This window comes from Pinus tabuliformis, chromosome 4_1, assembly GCF_031772625.1.
Source record: "Pinus tabuliformis cultivar Carrire ecotype Pingquan chromosome 4_1, CPIR1, whole genome shotgun sequence".
Classification (NCBI taxonomy): Eukaryota; Viridiplantae; Streptophyta; class Pinopsida; order Pinales; family Pinaceae; genus Pinus; species Pinus tabuliformis.
In genome coordinates this window covers 32,987,059-33,008,278 of record NC_142303.1, presented here as the reverse complement: position 1 = coordinate 33,008,278, position 21,220 = coordinate 32,987,059, and positions in this window count along the sequence as shown.

The window sequence follows — 21,220 nt, the reverse complement described above, 5'->3', positions numbered from 1 at the left end:
GAGGAAATGGGGAAATTCGTCACCATAGAGACAGATGAAGAAGAAGAATACCTGGAGGATCTAATCATCACAGAAGACGAGGACGAAGGCATGGAGGAGGAAACTGAGCCTGCGCACCCTAGAAAAAGTTGCCCGCCTATATCCCCCCGCGAAAAGGGAAGGATAAAGTGCCCAAGGACCTTGACGAGACCAAGAGCTTGCTCCAGACCCCGCTCCTCCTGGATAACATTATTTTTTAGGGCACACACCTGGGACGGGCATTGAGCTTAAAATTTGAAGATTGGGACCCTGCTAACCATGAGAAGTTCCCTCACCTTGAGACCTCGCACCTCATGAAGCCCAAGCAGAACACCCCAGTGGGGATTACAGAATTAGAGTCATGAAAGTGGTTGCGCGGAGTGGAAAAGGCCGGGCTACTGAACTTGCTCTCAGTGCCGCATTTCCACTGCGCACCAATAACCATTTTCGTCATCAGGCAGTTGCTCTACCTGGTGCATGATGGGTGTTTGTGGCTGGAGGAGCCCATCCCCATCACAACAAACTTGATTCACCACATTACCTGGCTTCCATCCAAAGGAGAGGACCCCGCAGACATCTCGGAAGGGAAGAGTAGTGACTTGGCTATCAAGGAGGCCATGAAGAAAAAATACAAGTTGGCGAAGAAGAAAAGGGGCTAAGCCATATCTAGCATCAACGATAAAGCAGTGAGAGTGGCAACCCAAATATTGGCCAGTAAAGTTACACGCAAATGCCACGCGGACGAGGTACCCACGTCGGTGATAGCACTTGCTAAACAGTGTGTGGAGGGGGTCCACTTTAGTTGTTCTGAGTTCCTCTACAAGTAATTCTTGGAGAATTGCTGCAAAGCTCAAGAATAGGGAAAAATGTTCCACTATGCATGGCTTCTGCTGTCCATAGTTCTCGTGGCAAGGGAATTGCCGGAATATACTCAATTCCCCACAATTGATAGGGATCTGTCAGAGGTCGCGAAATACGCTTCACTCTGGGCCACAATGGATGCCACTAGGATTCGCAACAGTAAAATATTTTGGGTGTTCATGGAGATGAACCTTAGAATGGGGATCAACCGCAAGCCGCGGTTGTCACCCACTATCTACAACAGCCTACAAAGTTTTGCAGAATTTAAAGCAGACATCCATAGCATATACATCAGAGCGCGCAAGGACCTGGCCAAACAATGGAGAAAGCTACCCTTTGTAGCCATGGACGATGTCATCTTTAACATACTGGAGACATGGCTGCTGGAGTGGCGCACTCCAGACATCGTGGAGATAGAGAAGTCGGCGACACAGAGGAAGAAATATGAGGCCAAACTGCGCATCACACAGTTGGCAGAAAAGAGAAGGAAGGGGTAGTGGCAACAGAAGTGCGAGTGGTGCAGGACACTGCACAGATAGTAACTGAGCAGGAAAAGGCCACAGCAGCAGAAGCAGCAGCCGGGAAGGAGGCAGCTGCGAAGGCGTGCGAGGGCCAAATGTCACCTTCGCATGGGCAGGAAGCAGAGGAAGAAGAGGGAGGTGTGGACCCACAAACTGTGTCAACACAGTTGAAGCGCCAACACCCAACCGAGCGGACAGGGTCACACAAGAAGGTCAAGGCATCGAAGTTGTCTATTGACCCAATCACCCTAACTGAGGGTGATCTGCACAACATCAGCAAGACAATGCACGATGTCACCTCCGAGGCCCTCCAAAATTTCATGCAAGAGAACCAAATTTTGTTGGGGGCCCTCAGAGTGCAGCTACAGGAGTTGCAGGTACACCCTCCTCAGGCTAGTACCCTTTTGAGCAGCCTCGCAGTCGGAACAATGGCAGCAAAACAAATGTTGCGCGCTCAAGTGACGAATACAATAGTGCTGCCAAAAGGGGCACTAGTGACAAAAAATGAGGCCGACAGGCCTACAGTTAGTGCACTGAAGGGTCTCGGCATCAACATGGCTGCACTCCCGCCAAAGACCTTATACGTTCTGCAAGATGGGATAACTGCAGAGCTGCGAGCTAGGGAGAGTCGTCCACTACAAGTCCTGAGTGAGCAGAAAATCAATATGGAACAGTTGACCTTGTAGCGCGATGAAATGGTGTCACAGAATCGACAGCTGGTACAGGTAATATATGAGGCTTATCAAAGCATCTCGGAGTTGGCCATCCCAGCAGACATGCTAGCAGAGGCGCACATCCACAGGTTAGCAACAGGGGTGCGTGTGGCACGGGAGGAAATGACAAAGGTTCAGTTGGAGCTAAACCTTCATATTGTCAAACTGCGGTTAAAGGCGTAGCCGTCCATCCCTCCAGAAGTTAGAGAACAACGCGCTAGAACTATTACAGTGGGAGTGGACGAGATTGGCAGAGCAGTGCGAGACTGCACCAGCATGTTGGAAGAATCACTTGAGGTCCTCACAAATATGCAGGAGGACCCCAACATCCAACACTTAGAGACAAAGGCATGAGAAATCCAACAGCAGTATGACAGCATCAAAGGAACTATGCAGATGGTGGACCTCACTTATAGGCTCATGCTGATGCAATAGGCCAAAGCGCTGAAATAACAGGTGGATGCGGCACAACACAAAGAATCAGTCCTGAAGGCATGTGTTCAACCTTGGATCGATGAGGTCTTCACCATCATAACAAAAATTGAAGGCAAGCTTGTTGTTGTGGCCAGAAACAACCCCCCTTCTTATTTAGTTTTATCACTAATACTAAATAAGTGGGGACCCTTATTCAAAAATTTAAAAAACCAATTAATGCTTGTATTTCCTTTTTTCATTAAAACTTACTATCATAAACTTAGGAGAATACTCTCAAAAAATCTATAAGGACTTAATTTTTATGATAAGTTAGAATAAAATCACTCCTTAAAATGCGTTGCATCGCAAAAAGGGTAATGGATGCCTTCCTACAAGCGGAATTCTAAAAATGCGAAATTGCGATGTAAATCACGCATCAGAAGATCCTCATCACATCGCATGCCTCAAACATCACTTACACTAAAATGCCTTAAACCACCGATATGCAATGGCGCATCTCGCGAATTGCATTTCGCAAAAAACACATTGACGGATGATTACCACACGCAACTGCGATCTTTGATATTGCAATCTGCGATATTGCGATCTGCGATATTGCGATCTGCTATACTGCGATCTGCGATATTGCGATCTGCGATACTGCGATCTGCAATATTGCAAAGCAAATCTCAAAATCACCTTATCGCAAATCTGCAGGACCCGTTGTTCGAGAATGTTTTTTCATAAAACCGAGGCCCAGTTATGCGCATTTATGTTAATTAATGAGTTAGTTGGCAATCATTAATAAAATATGGTTTTGATCTTATCAAGGAGCCAGTTCACGTAAGGTGGTATATTTTATATGTTTTCTGCATTTAAAGCTTTCCCGTCACCTTTTTCTTATCATCGTTCTCACCTCATTTGTAAACTACAGGAGCGAAGAACAGAGAAGTATACAGAGCAGAGTTCAAGATATTATGGGAAAGAAGGGTAAAGCTCCCAGTTCTGAAGATAAAGAGATGACTCCCTTGTACACAGACACCACCTGTAACAAAGATGTTGGTATTACTACTTGGGAAGGCATGTATAGTTTACTTGAGGAAGAATATCCCAAGGTAATGAAGGTTATGGCTACTGCGGGCTCACACGGGTCTTCTAAGGCATCTATTATAGATCTAGCATGTTCATTCTTGCACAGGATAGCGGCGATACCCAAATGCGATTTCCTCCAGCAGAATTTCAAGAATTCAAAATATACAGAGAAAGGAGGTTAGCTAATATCCCTTTGGATAAATTACGCTTGGAACCTGTGAGGGAACCAACTCCCAGTATCAGTCTCAGTGGAAGTTCAGGAACAGACAGGTCTAAATCTAAGTCTAGGAGAGAAACATCAGAACACTCTAAGAGGTCCGAGAGTGACCATAATAAAAACGAAGGGTCGGTAAGGGATACTACCCAGTCTAAGGAGCTCCCAGAACAACATATTTTGACCTCTCCACAGTTATATCCCCCCCCCCCTCATCGTCCAACCACCATCAATCAAAACTGAGTTGGATAAAGAATGGGAGACATTTAATGACTTAATCAATATTGAGGGACAGAGCACAAAAACACCTGAGAGTAATGTACAGACAGTGAATGATATAGTCACAGGAATAATCATCAATGTACCAGAAATGGAACATATTCCCATTACCCCATCGTCTGAACTTATGCTCAAAATAGAGGAAATTCCCCATCTTGATGTATTTTACAGCCCGCAACATAAGGTTGTGGTGAGAAGACAAAGAAAGAAAAGGAAATTGGAAAGTGTGCTTTCTCATGATGCAGAACAATTAGACATCCTTTGGCAAGATCCTACCACTGATCCTACTGAAAATCTCACTAAATTATCTCATATCGCAGGAGCATATGCTTCTGCGACCATTGATAAAGCGTCTGAGGTACGGAAAATACTAAAAGAAAAAGAAGATTAAATACAAGTTTTGCAGCAATAGCTACAACAAGCCAGTGCGAATAGCGAAGCACAGAAACAGCTTGAAAACTACAGCAGGACTTTCAATAGATGTAGATAGGATACCAGAACAGTTTGGCCGAAATCGAAAAATAGTTGCAGGTTATGCAAGAGATGCACAAGGATGATCCTTAGCTTACAGAATTCATCACAGAATCCATTTCCTTAAATGATCAATTGCTATAGCAACAAGAGACATTGTGCCAAAGAATATCACAGTGGGGCTCTTATTTTGAAACAAGTGACAGAATTACTAATCAAGTCGTGGACTTGCGACATGATTATGATTTAATTGATAGAAGAGTCACTGAATATTTGGCTTGGCAGGAAACATAGGAAGGGAAAAATGCAGGCGCACCAATAATCAATGACACCCACAAAGAAATTCTCTTTAATAAGTGGGATGCACAGATCAGGAACGCAGAACAAGCGGCAGAAGAAGCAGCCATAGCCGCAAATAATGTCATTGACTGCATCAATGAAAATTTACACAAGGCAATTCTGATCTCAGAGACCACTCTAGGATATCTACCAAATGTACAGCATCTACAAACAAGGTGGAGATAGAAGGTTCAAGAAAAGGCAGAGTCAATCCAAAGGTTAACCAAGTTGAATTGGGATTCTTACTGGACGTACTTGGTAAAACCACACAGCCAGTGCATGACTCTCAAATGTATCATCAATTCTGCCGAGAAGATGGCGCCAGCTCTTACCGATTCAGTTTTTGCAGGATAGCTAAAGTCAGAAGTCGGCCAGCCAACTCTCCTCAAGCAAATGCTGAACGCTTGTGACTTCAAGGAACAGATACATAGATAGTTAGTTATTAGTTTTAGTTTTAGATTCAGTTTTAGTTTTAATTTTGCTTTATTTTTGCCTGAAATGAGGACGGTCATTTAAACCGCATCCTACATTTTTGTAATAAATTATTTTTAGAATTAGTTAGTAGTATTTAAACCCTTCTCATGCATTTAGAGAAGGGTCCAGAAATTTATCAAAAAAATTTCCTCAGAACATGCACTTTTGCACCCTCCGAGGAGGTTTTGATGAATGAATGGAACAGGATTTATTGATATCTGCGTTTAATATCTACTACTGATGTTGCACTTTTGTACTCTTAGTGGATGTTGGATTAAGAAGAGATAGATCATTATTGTTGGAGCTCATGAGTAGAACTAGTTATAAATGGTACTTTTATCTCTTAACTATTTCTGCTTATGTGTTATGGTGATATTCATGTTCAGTTATTTATATATGAATGCTTAAATGCTTGAGTTATCATTTGGCACTTTTGTACGGTGATAGCTATTTATTTATGCTTAATATATGAGTAGCTTATTATGCGATATGTTTTTCACAACTGTTTCATCTAACTTTTTATATGAAATGGTTTATCTTTATTGAATTCTTTTCTCATAGCAGTTGAATGATCTTTATTACCCACTATTGTTTGAAATCATTTTAGATCGCATAACGGAAAGATTACATCCCGGGTTAGTTTAGAATTAGATATTTATGTTTATTAGAATACAATTGCATGTTGTTAAATTAGATTTAGAATAAAAAGCATTTTACTTAGGAATAATTAGGAAAGAAATATCAATTCTCAACACACACACACATATATTAGGAAACTGGTCCCACATCCCCAGTCGGACCCACTATACCAAATGGAAAAGGAGTTGCTAACCAAGGTTTGGACCGAGTGGGTATCCCCCTTGTTGTAGACCCGATTTTCGGGGCTTCAACACTCACACACATGCAGGGGATACAGGAAAAGATGTAGAGAAGCACTTCCGACACCGCAGTCTCAGAACAATGCATGCAACAGATCAAGTAGACAGCATCTCAGTGCATTGCCGACCTTGTGAAAGTTCGAGCATAATTGGAGGGACTCTGCGCAAAGATCTCCGCACCGACAGAGTGACTCGAGGGCGAGTCACGATGTTTGTGTTGGGGGCTTGTTGGGCATGGAATCCCCCAAGGCATGTTTTGGGGCTTAAAGCCCAAGTTTTGACCAAATATTCTTGTAAAAACTCCGCGAATTGTGGGCGCGGAGCACGAAATTATAATGGAGTCACATGGTTTTCCACCCTCATTTTGTAATGTAATTTTGGCTTAATAGACCTACCCATGATCCACGGACCATGGGATTGTATAAATAGAGCGAGGCTCTAAGTAGAGAAGATAGCAAAGATAGAATAGAAGAGCAAGAGAAGTCTGAGTAACTGAGTCGAAGTGTAAAGTGTGTCTATGGGTCATAAAGTAGGAGAAGGCTTTGCATCTGAGTGCACAGAGGCCTAGTAGTCTGCAGAGTGCGCGTACCCCTGCAGCTACATGCACAGGGCAAGTCAAGTATGTAACTATTAGGAGAATCAATAAAGAAAATTTTTACTATATTTATGTGTATCTTTTCATGGTTTAATGCATGATTGGATATAATTTGCAAGTATATTGTTTATTTACAGTGCAAACTTGTATGAATGTTTTTTATAACTTATTATAACATAATACACCCAAGTATGCAAAGGGAATTAATTGGTACAAGAAGATAAGTAAGATCTCGGGTAATAGTTCAGAGCGTGGCTCTAGCAGCGTGGGAGCTTCACAACCCCTGGTTATGGCTGCACAAAGGTAGTGTATCAGCCTGCGAGGAAGAGGGAAGTGCACGAAGTGACCTGCACACAGGAACAAGTAGTGGACCAATCGAACCTCTCAGACATCTCAAGGGTGCAGAAACTTGGTTCTAGCACCGGCCCATACTACTTCGGGTGAGACCTCAGTCTGAGCTCTGCGAACTGTTTCCGAAAGTGCCAGTGGTACAGGGATTTGTTTGGCTAATTAACTCTCCACCTAGGTCAGGCCCCAACAAGCCAATGTCCATTAAGAAATTTTCCATATAGAAGAAGGTAGCGAAATGGTTGTAAGGTTCCTGGTGCCTTCATTGTTTCCCCTTTATTGCATGGATATACATCACATTCAGTCACAAATTTAAGAATGTTTTGTTTCATCCCTTCCAAAAAAAGAGCAGCATGCACGGGATAAGTCGTATGAAAGCCTGAATGTCATGCAATGGGAGAGGATTCCAGCTCTGGTAGGATTATTGGTTTGAAAGTGGAGTTAGGGGAGAGAACCACATGATATTTATATCAAAGAATATCTACCTGCCAAGTGTAACCTATTAGAGGGTTAGGATCCTCTCGTAACCTTTGGATTAGTTGGGAAAGAGATGGATGGGAAAACCATTCACGACAGGTCTCCTCAATCCAAGATGGGATGGGAAAAGATAAGGATAAGAGGTTTTCGTCCTCCTCATATTTCCGAGATATAGCATCTGCCACAAAAATGTCATGATCTTTCTTATAGACTATCTCATATTCATAGCCCAACATTTTTGTAGGCCATTTTTTTGTGGTGAGGATAAGTGTTGCTCCAAGAAATACTTCAGACTATGGTACTGTATGTAATATGGTAATTATATCTTTCTCGTGACTGGATTGACCAAAATTATTGCCACTTAATTACTAGCTTGTGAAGGCGATTGGTCGACCATCTTGCGTTAAGACTGCTCCAATACCTGTCCGTGAGGCATCACATTCGATCACAAATGGTTTTGTAAAATCTGGGAGGACCAAAATTGGGGTGGAACATGTTATCACAATTTTATTTGTTAGTTTTTAAAAGAGATGATAGTTTCAGGGTCAGTGCTGATTTGTAAAAAACAGTGCTAAAGCGTTGATAATGGAAGTGTCATGACCAATTTGTAATAAACAAGGTTAAAGCGCTAACAACGACAGTGTCAGCGTTATTGCAGTTTTGAAAATTTAAAATTGCACTAAAAACCATAGTAGCTGCGAGAATTTGTGAAGACAATAATTTAACTCTGACAACTCGAAAGTCAACACCAAATGCAAAATTCAAACATTTTCATGACCAAAGAAATGTGTCGATGGAATAGCATGTTTAGTCTCAATTGTTTCTGGATGGTGAAAGTACTTATATTACCATGAGTTAAAAGTTATGCATAGTTAATCATTTTTAATGTTTTATCCGTTGAAGTAAAACAATTGTTATCCCACATTCTTGTAATTGAATCCCACTCCCATCTTCATTACTTGTGTTTCTAGATAGTGGAAGTTATGACACAAGCTCAGCAGTCAAAGGGAAAAGGTGCCAAAGCATATTTGTTTTTACTTGAAAAAAACTTTGGTTTTTAGACAATTTTTCCTGCACAACAGAGTAATTTCGAGCACAATTTCCAAACAAATGAGAACACATTTTTCAAAACCGAAATAGGTTTTTATCTGTAACAGACCATTTAAAAAACCCTCTCTTAATTTTCTAACATCTGTCGCGGTTTTGGAGTTTTGAAGGGATCACTAGACCCTATTTTTCAGGAATTCGTGACGGAAAAGTCCATGGACAGTTGTTGACTTGGATGCCACCTCATAAAATTTGACTTGGTGATCCTTATCTCCAACCATGACTCCAACAACCACATGATATTTAGATGTAGATAGGATTAGTATTTTTTCTATATGCATGTATTTGATAAAGTATGTTGTTATTTTTAGATTTTGTAATTAATTTTTGTTAGGAAAATGTTGTAAGTTATGGTTTGTTCTATAAAGATAGTTTCTGAAGAAGGAAAAAGGGTTGGAACTTATTTGAAAGAGAGACTTTTTATGTGCTTTATGATCGTATTATAATAAAGCACACTATGTGAGAAGTTTACATAAATTATTGTGTCATAATTCTCTGTCTCTCTCTTGGTTTAATATTTTCTTCAATATCTGAATGCTAAGTGGTTTTGAAATTGGAATTCATATTGTTTTGCTCCATTTTCTTTATGTTTCAGATCTTTAAATACTTTTTTTTCACGTATATATCGCTTTGATTTCCTTTCACTATCCTCCAACGTAACACCCCTAGTTAAAGACTCACGTAAAATATATAAATACCACGGTTGATGGGACATGTATGCCAAGATGAATGGTGGGAAAAACATCCTAGTGGGTGTTCATTTGGTTGTGTTGTGGCCACAACCACCACCCATTCAAAACTTGCCTTGGCAACAATATTGGATGGGTCCCCTAGAAGTTAATCTTGCATCTCTCCGAATGATCTATTTTACATGAGGGATTTAGCTCTCTAGAGATTCAAATCTTCCATTCACAAATGGTTAAAGCCCCTTAACAAATCCCTCACATATAACTCACAAAAACCCTCCATCGTATCATTATTCTCGTCATAACTCTTTATAGCGAAAATGCTCAAAAAACATGCATAAAACCCCTTCTTCGCCAATTGCAATCAACACTAAGACTTAGTGTTCACCGTTACCTTCCAGACCCGATGGTAGTATTAACCTTATTTTATATATTTCAGATCCAGAAGCTATATCGCTATATTGTTATCGGCGGGGTCCCGGGGGTTATACATATATGGTGCACCAACGTTATCGAACCCGATGGTTCTATTAAACACGATATATATATATATATATATATATATATATATATATATAGATAGGGTCTGGGGTTTAATCGCTTATCGCTATCGGGAGGCCCAAGGCTCATATATATATAGCACGCTTCCATCTTCCGGACCCGATGGTTTTATTAACCAAGATATATCTATATATCAGGTCTAGAAGCCACATCACATATCGCGATCGGTGGAGCCCGGGGGTCATGCAGTTAGCAGAGAGGCGAGAGTCGGACCCGGCGATGATTATACGCCCAATTAAATAGCATTTGAAGTCCATCCTACCGCCGGCCATGGGTATTTTCCGTGTTTTCCCTTGTATTTTCAAAAAACGCTAGAGTCTAGGTTCTACAAAAGGGAGCCTTTGGCGCCAGACCCGAAGGAATTATGAACTCCAACATATATGCATGTCGGGTCCGGCCAACCGAAAGGCACAATCGGCATAGTCTTAAGCCCAAGCTCATGGCATGATGCGATGCAATGTGGTGGACCCGACAAGGTATGGGTTACCGCCTATAGTTTTTCAGGTCCGGATTTTGGATGCAACCCTATGTTTTGCGAGGACTTTCAGTGTAAATTGGATTTTCACCTACAAGACCAAATCAATGCGTAGATTAAAGACAAGGGGCTGATTCTTCCGTGATTCTTTCTCTTGATGTTATAAATGCTTCGTGAATGCAAAATTTGTATTTTTTAAGCATTTTTTTTATCATATCTATATATGTGTAACTAATGTTGGCCATTTCTGCAGGTGAGGTGTTTCTGGGAAAACTAGTGTCTTATCAAATGACTAGCCCTCTAGGTTTGGCAGCTACCCTAGAAACAACAATTTAAATCAATTCAACGATTTCTTCTATGTGTAACAAATAAGAGAGAGATAATGGAACCAACCTGGAACTTCCACTTAATCCCTTGCTTGCTCTCTCTCCCCTTTGACAGATACAGCAACTCCTCCCCGTACTTAACACGCTTGGACAGTACTTGCACAAGTATAGCAACAAAGAACTATCAAAGCATCATGATCTATTACAACATAAACATTACAGAATCAGATATATAATGAACAAATGATAGCATTCACAAATGATAACATTCACAATTGCACAATCATATGGAAGAAAACTTGAATAACTTTATTAATAGAAGGGAGAATTACAACAGTTGTCTGATCCAGCATCATCCTCCTAGCTTCAATCCCTCTTCACCTCATGAAATAGCAAGATCACTCCAACAATACAATACTCTTTCCTCAATTACAAACTATGAGCACTTCCTTGCAATTCACAATATTCTAGCCTCTAGATCTCTTGACTTGGAGATCCATTTATAGATGTGTGCAAGGGCGTGAGTCATCCATGGGGTTTGATTAGTGTCATTCCACTTGTTACAATTGGTTCCACTTGGAGATTTCTTGGATCCATTACTCATCCTTGGGCGAATTCAGAGAGGCAAGTGGCACAGGAGAAGTTTCTAGAAAATTCCATGAGCAACCTGTCAGGCCAGGGTAACTCCACATTGAACAAAGGAAAACGGAGATATAATTTTATTAGAGAGCTATTGATTATATACAAGAAGGAGACGGAACAGTTCATCTTCTTGATGACTGTTCACGTTCCAGTTCACCCATCCGTTGAGGATTAGGTGTCAACATTCCCCCCCTTAATCTGAAGGGATGTTGGTGAGTCCAAGCATCGTTCTGAATCTTTCAAGCTTTTCTCTTCCAAGCGCTTTGGTGAAGATGTCTGCAATTTGCTCGTTTGTGGAACAATGACGGAGATGGATTGTTTTGGCCTCAACATGATGTCGGATCAGATGATATTTAGTATTGATGTGCTTAGTACGATCATGGAACTTTGGGTTCTTGGCCAACTTTATTGCAGAGGTGTTATCAATCATGAGTGGAGTTGATTGTATTTGTTTTACCTACAAATCTTCAAGAATTTTCTTGAGCCACACAATTTCTTTCGTTGCTTCAGCTGCTGCCACGTATTCTGCTTCTGTTGTGGAATCTGCTGGTACTGATTGTTTGTGTGATCTCCAGGAGACAGCTCCTGATCCATCGAAGTCTGAATCAGAGTATCCAATCAAGTTGAAGTCGTCCACCTGTGTATACTTGATTCCAAGGTCTTGAGTTCCCTTCAAGTACCTTAGAACTCTTTTTGCAGCAGACCAATGTCCCTCACAAGGCTTTTGCATAAACCTGGAGAGGATTCCAACAGAAAATGAAATGTCTGGTCTGGTAGTAGTGAGGTAGATGAGACTTCCTACAAGCTGTCTATACTTTGTTGCATCCTCAAATTCCTTTCCTTCAATAGATGTGAGCTTCAAGTTTTGTTCCATTGGAGTAGAAAGAGGATTGCACTCTGTCATGCCAAATCTGTTTAACAAATCTCCAATGTATTTCTTTTGAGAAAGAAATATGGACTTTGGATGTTGGGTTACTTCAATGCCAAGATAGTAATGAACATAGCCCAAATCAGTGATTTCAAAAAATTTTCCTAATTCTTTCTTTATGGATGCAATATAGCTTTCATTGTTCCCTGTCATTAAAAGATCATCTACATATACCACAAGATATACAACTGTTTTGCCAACTTTCTTGACAAATAAAGTTGCATCATCAAGATCAAAATGATTGAAGTTGAGTTTCAGAAGATGCTCAGTTAGTTTTTCATACCAGGCTCGTGGTGCTTGTTTGAGACAATACAAGGACTTCACAAGTTTGCATACTTTGTGTTCATGTCCTTTCATAGCAAATCCTTCAGGCTAGGACATAAAAACATTCTCTTTTAGATCTCCATTCAAAAATGTAGTTTTTACATCCATTTGATGGACTTTCCAACCGTTCTGAGCAGCTAGTGCAAAGAGTGTCCGGATGGTTGCCCATTTTGCTGTGGGGGCAAAAGTTTCCTCATAATCGACCCCTTCCTTCTATGCAAAATCTTTTGCCACAACCCTAGCTTTGTGCTTGTCAAGTGAGCCATCGGCTTTGTACTTGTTCTTGTAGACCCACTTGCAGCCAATTGGTTTGGTTCCAAATGGAGGATCAACCAGCTTCCAAGTGTCATTCTTTATGAGGGCATCATACTCCTTCTGCATCGCTTCTTTCCATTCATCATGAGAAGCAGCTTCTTTGAAGGAAGTTGGTTCAAAATCTGTAGACAAGTTCAATTCACAATCATAAGTAACATCCATATCAACAGGTGAATTAGAGTTATCTACATCACCTCCATCTTGTCGATTTGTATTTCTGGTTCCTGTTTTTCCAATTTCATCAGGATGAACACTTTCAAGTGTCTTTGTCAGCCACTTTGGGGGACCTTTCTGAGATGGTCCAGGTTGCTCTGTTGATTGAGTTGGGACTGAATCAAGATTGAGTCTCCCAATTCTATCAATTACATCACTTAAAGCATCATCCGTTGTTGGAGTGTCATGCAGGGGAGATTGTTCTTCAGAAGAAGATTCCACATGTTGATCTAGTATAGGAATCCCCCCTTCAAGATGTGGAATCTGATTATCAAACTCTTGAAATGATTTCGGTTTTGTGAATCTATCCAAGCGATCAAGTTGCCGCTCAACAACACTGCCAGATTTGGATGATTCAAGAAAAATGACATCTCTAGATAAAACAAACTTTTTATTTACTTCATCATAGAGGCGGTATGCTTTAGATGTGTTTGAATACCCCAGGAAGATACACTTACGACTTCTAGCACCAAGTTTGTTTCTATGTACCTTTGGTATTAAAGCATAACAGGTGGAACCAAAGATCCTGAGATGTTTTACCGAAGGAACATGTCCATACCACAATTCATAAGGAGTCTTGTTTCTTATAGCACTAGATGGACATCTATTCTTTATATATGCAGCACATAGAACAGCATCAGCCCAAAACATTGTCTTTACATTTTTGAAGAAAAGCATGGATCGTACCATATTCAAAATTGTTCTATTCATTCTTTCTGCTACACCATTCTGTTGGGGATTATAAGGTACAGTTGTTTGATGTTTAATCCCATGTTGGCGAAGATAGTGTTCAAATTCATTTGATGTATATTCTTTTCCATTATCAGTGCGAATAGACCCAATATGAGATTGTGCATCATTTTCAATCCACTTATGAAAATTCTTGAATGTTTGAAAAGCATCAGATTTGTTCTTCAATAAATAAACCCAACACATTCTGGTGTAGTCATCAATAAACGTCATGATATACTTATTTCCATTTGCAGAAGAAACAGGCATTGGACCACATAAATCTGAATGAATGAGTTCAAGTTTCCTATGTGCTCTTGAATGTGAATCATGAAAAGACTGTTTGCTATGTTTTCCTAGAATGCAAGCATCACATTGCTTATGTTTTCTAGGAATTGTAGGCAAACCAGCAACACCATTTTTCTTTAATAAGCGAAGACTGTCATAGTTTAAATGTCCAAATCTAGCATGCCATAATAAACTTGATGGAAGTGTACCTTCTTCATGATGAGAAATATATGAGAAATGTTGTGCATGAGCAGAAGTTCCTTGCAGTTTAAGAAGTCTTTCTTCTTCTATACCCCTCATGACAAGTGAGTGGTCAGATGCCTTTCTTACCTCAAGCTTGCCATCAAACATATGAATGGAGTGACCTTGCTGGCGGATGTGGACCAGGGACAGCAAGTTTCTCTTGAGCTGTGGGAGATATAGAACATGATCCAGAAGAAAGTCTGGAAGACCAGGCAGTTTAAGCCTGATTGTGCCAAGCCCTGATGGCTTGATTTTTGACTGATCTGCAAAGTATACTGCTCCATCAACATTATCAGTGAAATCTTCAAAAAAATCTTTCCTATGAGTCATATGACAGGTTGCTCCTGAATCAAGCAACCAGTCATTTTTCGAAGAAGCAAGTGAAGCATTAAACAAATCTTCATTTACTCCAATGTTACATTGTGCCTCAAAATAGTGAGCGGATTCAGGTGCTTTATCTTTGTCTGTGTCATCAGTTTTACCTTTCTGCTGATTTCGTCTCTGCTCAATCTTGTCCCATGGTAGCTTGCATGTAGAAGCATCATGTGATCCATTTCGTTTGCAGCGAATGCAATGCAGATCTGCCTTTTCTGCTTGAGAATGTCTGCCCCCCCTGCCTCTAAAGTATCTTCCTCTTTCTCTTGAATGCATACTGTAACAAAAATTATTTCTGCTAATAGAAAAATAATTTTGCTGATAAAAAGAACTTCTGCTGATAAAAAATCCTTATTCTGTTAATGTGGAGATGATATCACTTGTGCAATATACCAAATAATACAATGTTTAAACAATACATATGGCTGCTTTAAAAAAAATACATATGGCTGCCTTCAACAAAATACATGTGACTGCGTTAAAAAATACATATGGCTGCCTTCAAAACCATATAACAACAGCACATCTCCACGCAGATCATATGAAAATCTTCAGGTAAAAAATATGGTTCTCAGAAAAAACATGTAAGCCAAGAACACAACAACTGAAGTCATAAAAGAAGCGGTGAACGCCAAGAAGGAACGAAGTCTATGAAACAGTCTCACTGTAGTTGTTCCGTGGAGACCGCACCATTAACTGATCAATAATTTAAACACTGCGCTGGTAACCAAACCAACTCAATCAACAGAGAGTATGTCAAGCAGCATTGAAAACTTATTTAAAAGGGCAGGAGCTTTCATAACCATAACGCGTTCTTTAGCAGCATTACTATACCATCAAAACAATCCTTGTACTCACCGGATTTTAGAATATTCTGAAAACCACTTTAAAGTTGCATGCGCCGACTGAAACACTGTGCCCTTCTTCCTCCAACACCATAACCTCTGCCACTTTTCCAAGATTCAGAGAATGGAATAAATTTCGATTTCGATTCTCACCAATTATGATCCACGCTCTGATGAAAGTTCACGGATTTTACATTTGAGGCACAATCTGCATTTACAAATTATCACAACTCATATAAACTCCACACTCATCTAAATCATGCCAGCTCATCTAAACCCATTTAGGCTCAAACATGATGGTAGTACGCTCAAAGATTTCCGCGCGTTAGTTATTGGGATTTTATGTCTGGACGGAAGTTTTGAGGGCTCCGGGCTCTTCAACCCGCGGCAGGCACAGCAGGTTTTCTGACGGATCTCCCGCACGACATTGAGAGCTCAAAGCTCAACAGAGCCACACATTAGATGTTGAAATGCTCGGAGGGGCGTTGATGGCCATTTGCAATGACCATTGGTAGCGTCTTCTATCGAGGATAATCAAGTGGCGAGTTGTAACTCAGTATATCTCAGGTCACTGGGCTACACTGCAAAGGGCAGGAAGAGACGGCCAAAATGGGAATTGGAATGCTCGCATTTCAGGCGGCAAAGAGATCAAAATCGCTAGCGGGGCGCTTATGGGCTGTGCAGCAGCAGCAGCGAGAGGCGTTGGGACCCAACGGCGGGGTGTGTATGCGGGCAATATCTTCGTCTCCAGCGAGGGAAACGGAAGCGAGCGTAGAGAAAAGAACGCCGGTGGCAGGAGCGAGGGTGGAGATCCCTAAGCCGGAGGAAGCTTTCGAAGTGACCGTGGATGGTTACCCAGTCAAGGTATAACCAACGCATTCCATGCGCAGAGAATTAATGATAGACCAGGCAGAGACAGAGCAGGTGTGGCAGATGCAGGTCAAAGGTAGAAACGCTCAGGTATTCAGCGCAGAGACTGAAACGCATGACAGAGGCAGCGCTCAGGTATTCATGCGCAGAGAAAAGGAGTTACGACTATTCTAAGGACTGGGACCTATGCTCTGATACCATGTCAGGCCAGGGTAACTCCACATTGAACAAAGGAAAACTGAGATATAATTTATTAGAGAGCTATTGATTATATACAAGAAGGAGACGGAACAGTTCATCTTTTTTATGACTGTTCACATTCCAGTTCACCCTTCCGTTGAGGATTAGGTGTCAACACAACCACCTAGCAAACTATCTCGGACATTTGTCCATCCTCACCCATCGCACCCTATAGAAGGCCTAATCAGTATGCATCACACTTTGCCAATGGAGCAGTCAGTATGGTTTAATTTAGGCCATTTCTGGATGGTTTCTTAGATGGAACTTTTGGGGAATGATGTAATTAGATGACTATGTTCTTTTAGGGCATGAAACAACTCTTTTAGGGGTTGATGAGCCCTAGTTTATTGACATATAAGTTTGGGGTTGATGTGCCCAAATATGTCTATAACAGTTTCCCCCTAAAGCATGAAGTCATAAATATTGATGTCGGGTGAAATGCTTTATCATGGGGAACCAAAATTTTGTGCTGGAAGGTGACTCATAATATAATTTTCATGAATTAGCTGAGGGAGGCATTCCCATGCTTAGCTTTATAAATTCATTTCATGTGCATAGACCAGATAGTCGTCTCCAGAATACAGACTGGTGATTCTTCAGATATAGAGTCATCATCCATGGGTAGGATGACCTATGTGTAGAGCCTTTGTACATTTGATTTTTTTATATCCCTGAATATATCGCAAACCGGATGGATGAAACTAGATCTGGGGTCTTCAAACTCGTTCAATCTTCGCCCGATGTACAAGTCAATCCATGTGAAAAGATGTTCTGAAGTTGAACATGGAAAGACATCGCTTGATTACCAGCCAATGATGTAAGTTGTTAACAGACGCAAGAGGAATCATCGATAATGATAATTACCCTCAAGGTACTACAGTACAATTCACGTGGTGTGAATATATGATCCGATGTCGAACACCACGCAAAATCTTTCGGTCGAACGCCATTGATGTCAACCTATCACCAGAAGTGAGAAACTTACCATTGATATATGCAAGCTCCAAAGTACTGAAATGGGTGCTTCTAAGTCAACTTCTTGGATAATGAGTTGATGTTGACAAGAAGTGACTCATCGTAGGAGGGCCTTAATGCATCCCAAATGTACGACATGAAACGAAGAAAATGATTTCTGGAGGTGAAAATGAACTGACAACACAAGGTTCAAGAATGGTGGTCATGAAAAATGAAGGTTGGAGGTATTGCAGTGGATGAGACATTAACTAGATTGTGGTTTCTCAACTAAATGACTTCTCTTGAACATGTCGGTGACACTAAGATGAATTGGTAGCGTTAACCCCAAAAGATGGATGGTATGAAAGACCAATGGTGAGATGACCGGTGAACGGAATAACCCAACCCAACTCAATAATGGTGATGAAGTGAAAGTGTCATGTTCAAGAGCGACTTGCTACCATAAATTATTCAAGTTTTTTTCCTTTTTCCCCAGTCATTGCTTACCAGTACCTCTTTATTTTTGTAAGCTTGAGGATAACATATGCTTGTTCTATAATTCACCCTTCGGGCAAGCCTGTCACTATGTTTTAACAAGTCTAATGACAGTGAAACTTGGTCTCGTCTAGAAAGGACAAGTTTGTCGCTATTGTTTTAATGAGTTTAACAACAAGGATAACTCAGTCCTTTTCATGTTTAGAGAGTTTGAAAAGGGATGAAAAGAAAACTCCATGAGTTATTTTTCGTAAAATAATCCCTCAGGTCTGAAAAAGAATAAAATAATACAGGAGGGATGACTTTTCCAATCACTTTAACAAGCTGAAAAAGACAAGTGCTCGACAATATTTTCATATTTAACGAGTCTAAAAAGGGTTTAAAGAGGACTCGATTTTGAGGAACGAGTGGTGTCGAGGGTAGAAACTGGTTCCAGTGATTTTAGAACTTCTCAAAACTTGTTGATTTTTGTGAAGAGGTTGGCTAATAAGACCACTCACTGCAACTGTTCCTCAAAAGGGTAAAACAACCAAGTGAAAGCGTATGGTCGGCCAAAGAGATGGTAGTGATGAGATGAAAACAACCAAGGCTCAAAAGGTTGATAGAATGGCAATCACAGGGGTTAAAAATCGAAAATGGGTTCATTTTTTTACAAGATTAAACCATAGGGAACTATGCTTGAATTCGGTTTCATTTTTACACAAGCTCAAAACGAAAACTATGCTTGAAGTCAGTTTCATTTTTACACAAGCTTGAAACAACAAAAACTATGCTTGAATTGGTTTGCATGCCCCCAGCATGATGAAAGGGGAGAGTTTCTTGTAACCAGATGGGAGTCACTGTGTTGAGGTAGGGCAGTTTCGTCCAGAATAGACAAAACACCTCTTTGGCTTCGTCCAGAATAGACAAAGGTGAATGGTGTGTTAGACCAATCACATAACCTACAGGGAAACTCATCTTTACATACTAGGTGTATGCCCCCCAAAGCTTCATTACATTCACCAGATTAATCCTGGCTATTAGGTGGATGGAAAGAAGGTTCAAGAGATATGGTTGAAGTAAAAGGACCATTTAGGGATGATGATTGACTTGGAGCTATGCTTGGACCGGGAAATGAAACCTGGTCAACGGTGACAATTTTGCCTTCATGCGGGAAACACATCACTCGGAAGAGTATTGAAACAATAGCTTCCATGTTATAAACATAGTCACACCCAAGAAGTAAATTGTAATCTAACGGCCTTGGGACTACCATCACGTTCAGATGAATGGTTTTCCCTTTCAAAGTGATAGGTAACTTAGGAAGGATCCCTAATGACCGACTGGTTCCTTTGTTAAAGCCTAACAGATTCTGTGTAACAGGCATAAGCGATGGCGAACCAAGCACTTTCCAAGCAGCTGAGGAAAGGATACTCACTGATGCACCTTCATCTATAATAGTGCCAGACATTATCATATTACATTGTACTATGATCCGGAAAGGTACATAAGAAGGAAGGCAAGATCTTGCTAGTCAATTCCAATCAAAAGAAGTGACTAGACTACTTGGAGGGGGTACTGAATAAACAAGAGAATTAACCCCTTGAGTTACGAGAACTGGAGGGTTTTCCTCCTGTCTTTATGGAACAAGCAAATTGCCCCCAAGTTCATTAGAATCTGAAGTAACAAAGAGAACTTGAATGGTATCATTTTCACTCTCTTCGGGAAAGGTACGATTAGCTGAAGGTGAAATTAGGTCAACTGTTACCTCGACCTGTTGACTTTGGGCAGGTATAGACTCATAAGTTTCACTTTCAGAGAGAGTGGTTTCGACTGACAGTTGATTTAAGTTAGTCAGTTTTTCAACTAGTGAAGGACTTAGGGAGAGTTTCTTGTAGCCAGATGGAAGTCACTGCGGTGAAGCAGGACAATTATCCAACATGATCTCCAGAGGTTGATGACACGGGATGGTGTGAACAGGGAGAACATTCTTTCAAGATCCGAGGAAAGCAAGGATAGTCTCAATGAAAATGGTCTCCCACAGAAATTATGCATGGAAATTTGGGTTGGGGATGTTTAATGGGCATATTTCCATCAGTTGATGCATTCAAAGAAATGTTTGCTTTGTTGCCCCCTTGCTGAATTGGCTTCTTCTTCTTTTCCTTCCCTTTCTTCTTCTTCTCAGCCACCTGGTTACTAGTATCACTACTTTCACCAAGCGAAGAGGAAGAAGGGGAGGGAGAAACAATCGAGGAAGAAGGCGAAGGGGCAATTTCAGGATCAACTGGAGCTTGATTGGATTGTAGAGAAATTACAGCATTTTGAACCACAGAGGTTGAAAACAGCCATACTGGTAGGCCAATGGTAATTCTCGGAAGGGATAATGTAGCCATATAAGGAGCACCAATATTTCCCCAAGAAAGGAAAGGACTAGGATTCCCCTCAAAAGGGATTCCTTGATCAGTGGACTCCGGATTTGTCTCCATATATCTCGACCTATGATCAACTAAGGAACATGGATGTTATTCCGAATTCAATTAATTTTAATGACACTTTGACACAACTTTGCTTTTTTAGTTTTTAAGATTCGATAAAAAACTAAAGATGACTCTAGTCTCCTTCGATTTTTAATGAGCCTGAAAGGACAAGTGCTCAAATGGACCTTTTCTTTTAAAGAGTCGAAAAGGAACGAAAGTGACTACTCTGGAAAATCTAGACAGAGGGATTACCAAACCAATCGCAAAACTGCAATATACACCTTGGTGATAAATTAAAAATAAATTACCAAGGACTTATGTACGGCAGTTAATCTTCCCGAATGTTGTGTTCAGTGCATTGCGATCAATAAGGCGGCAGACTCGACTTCCTATGGATAGAGGATTTAAGCCTATTGTGGTCTTCCAATATATACGCGACGGTACGAGGAGCACA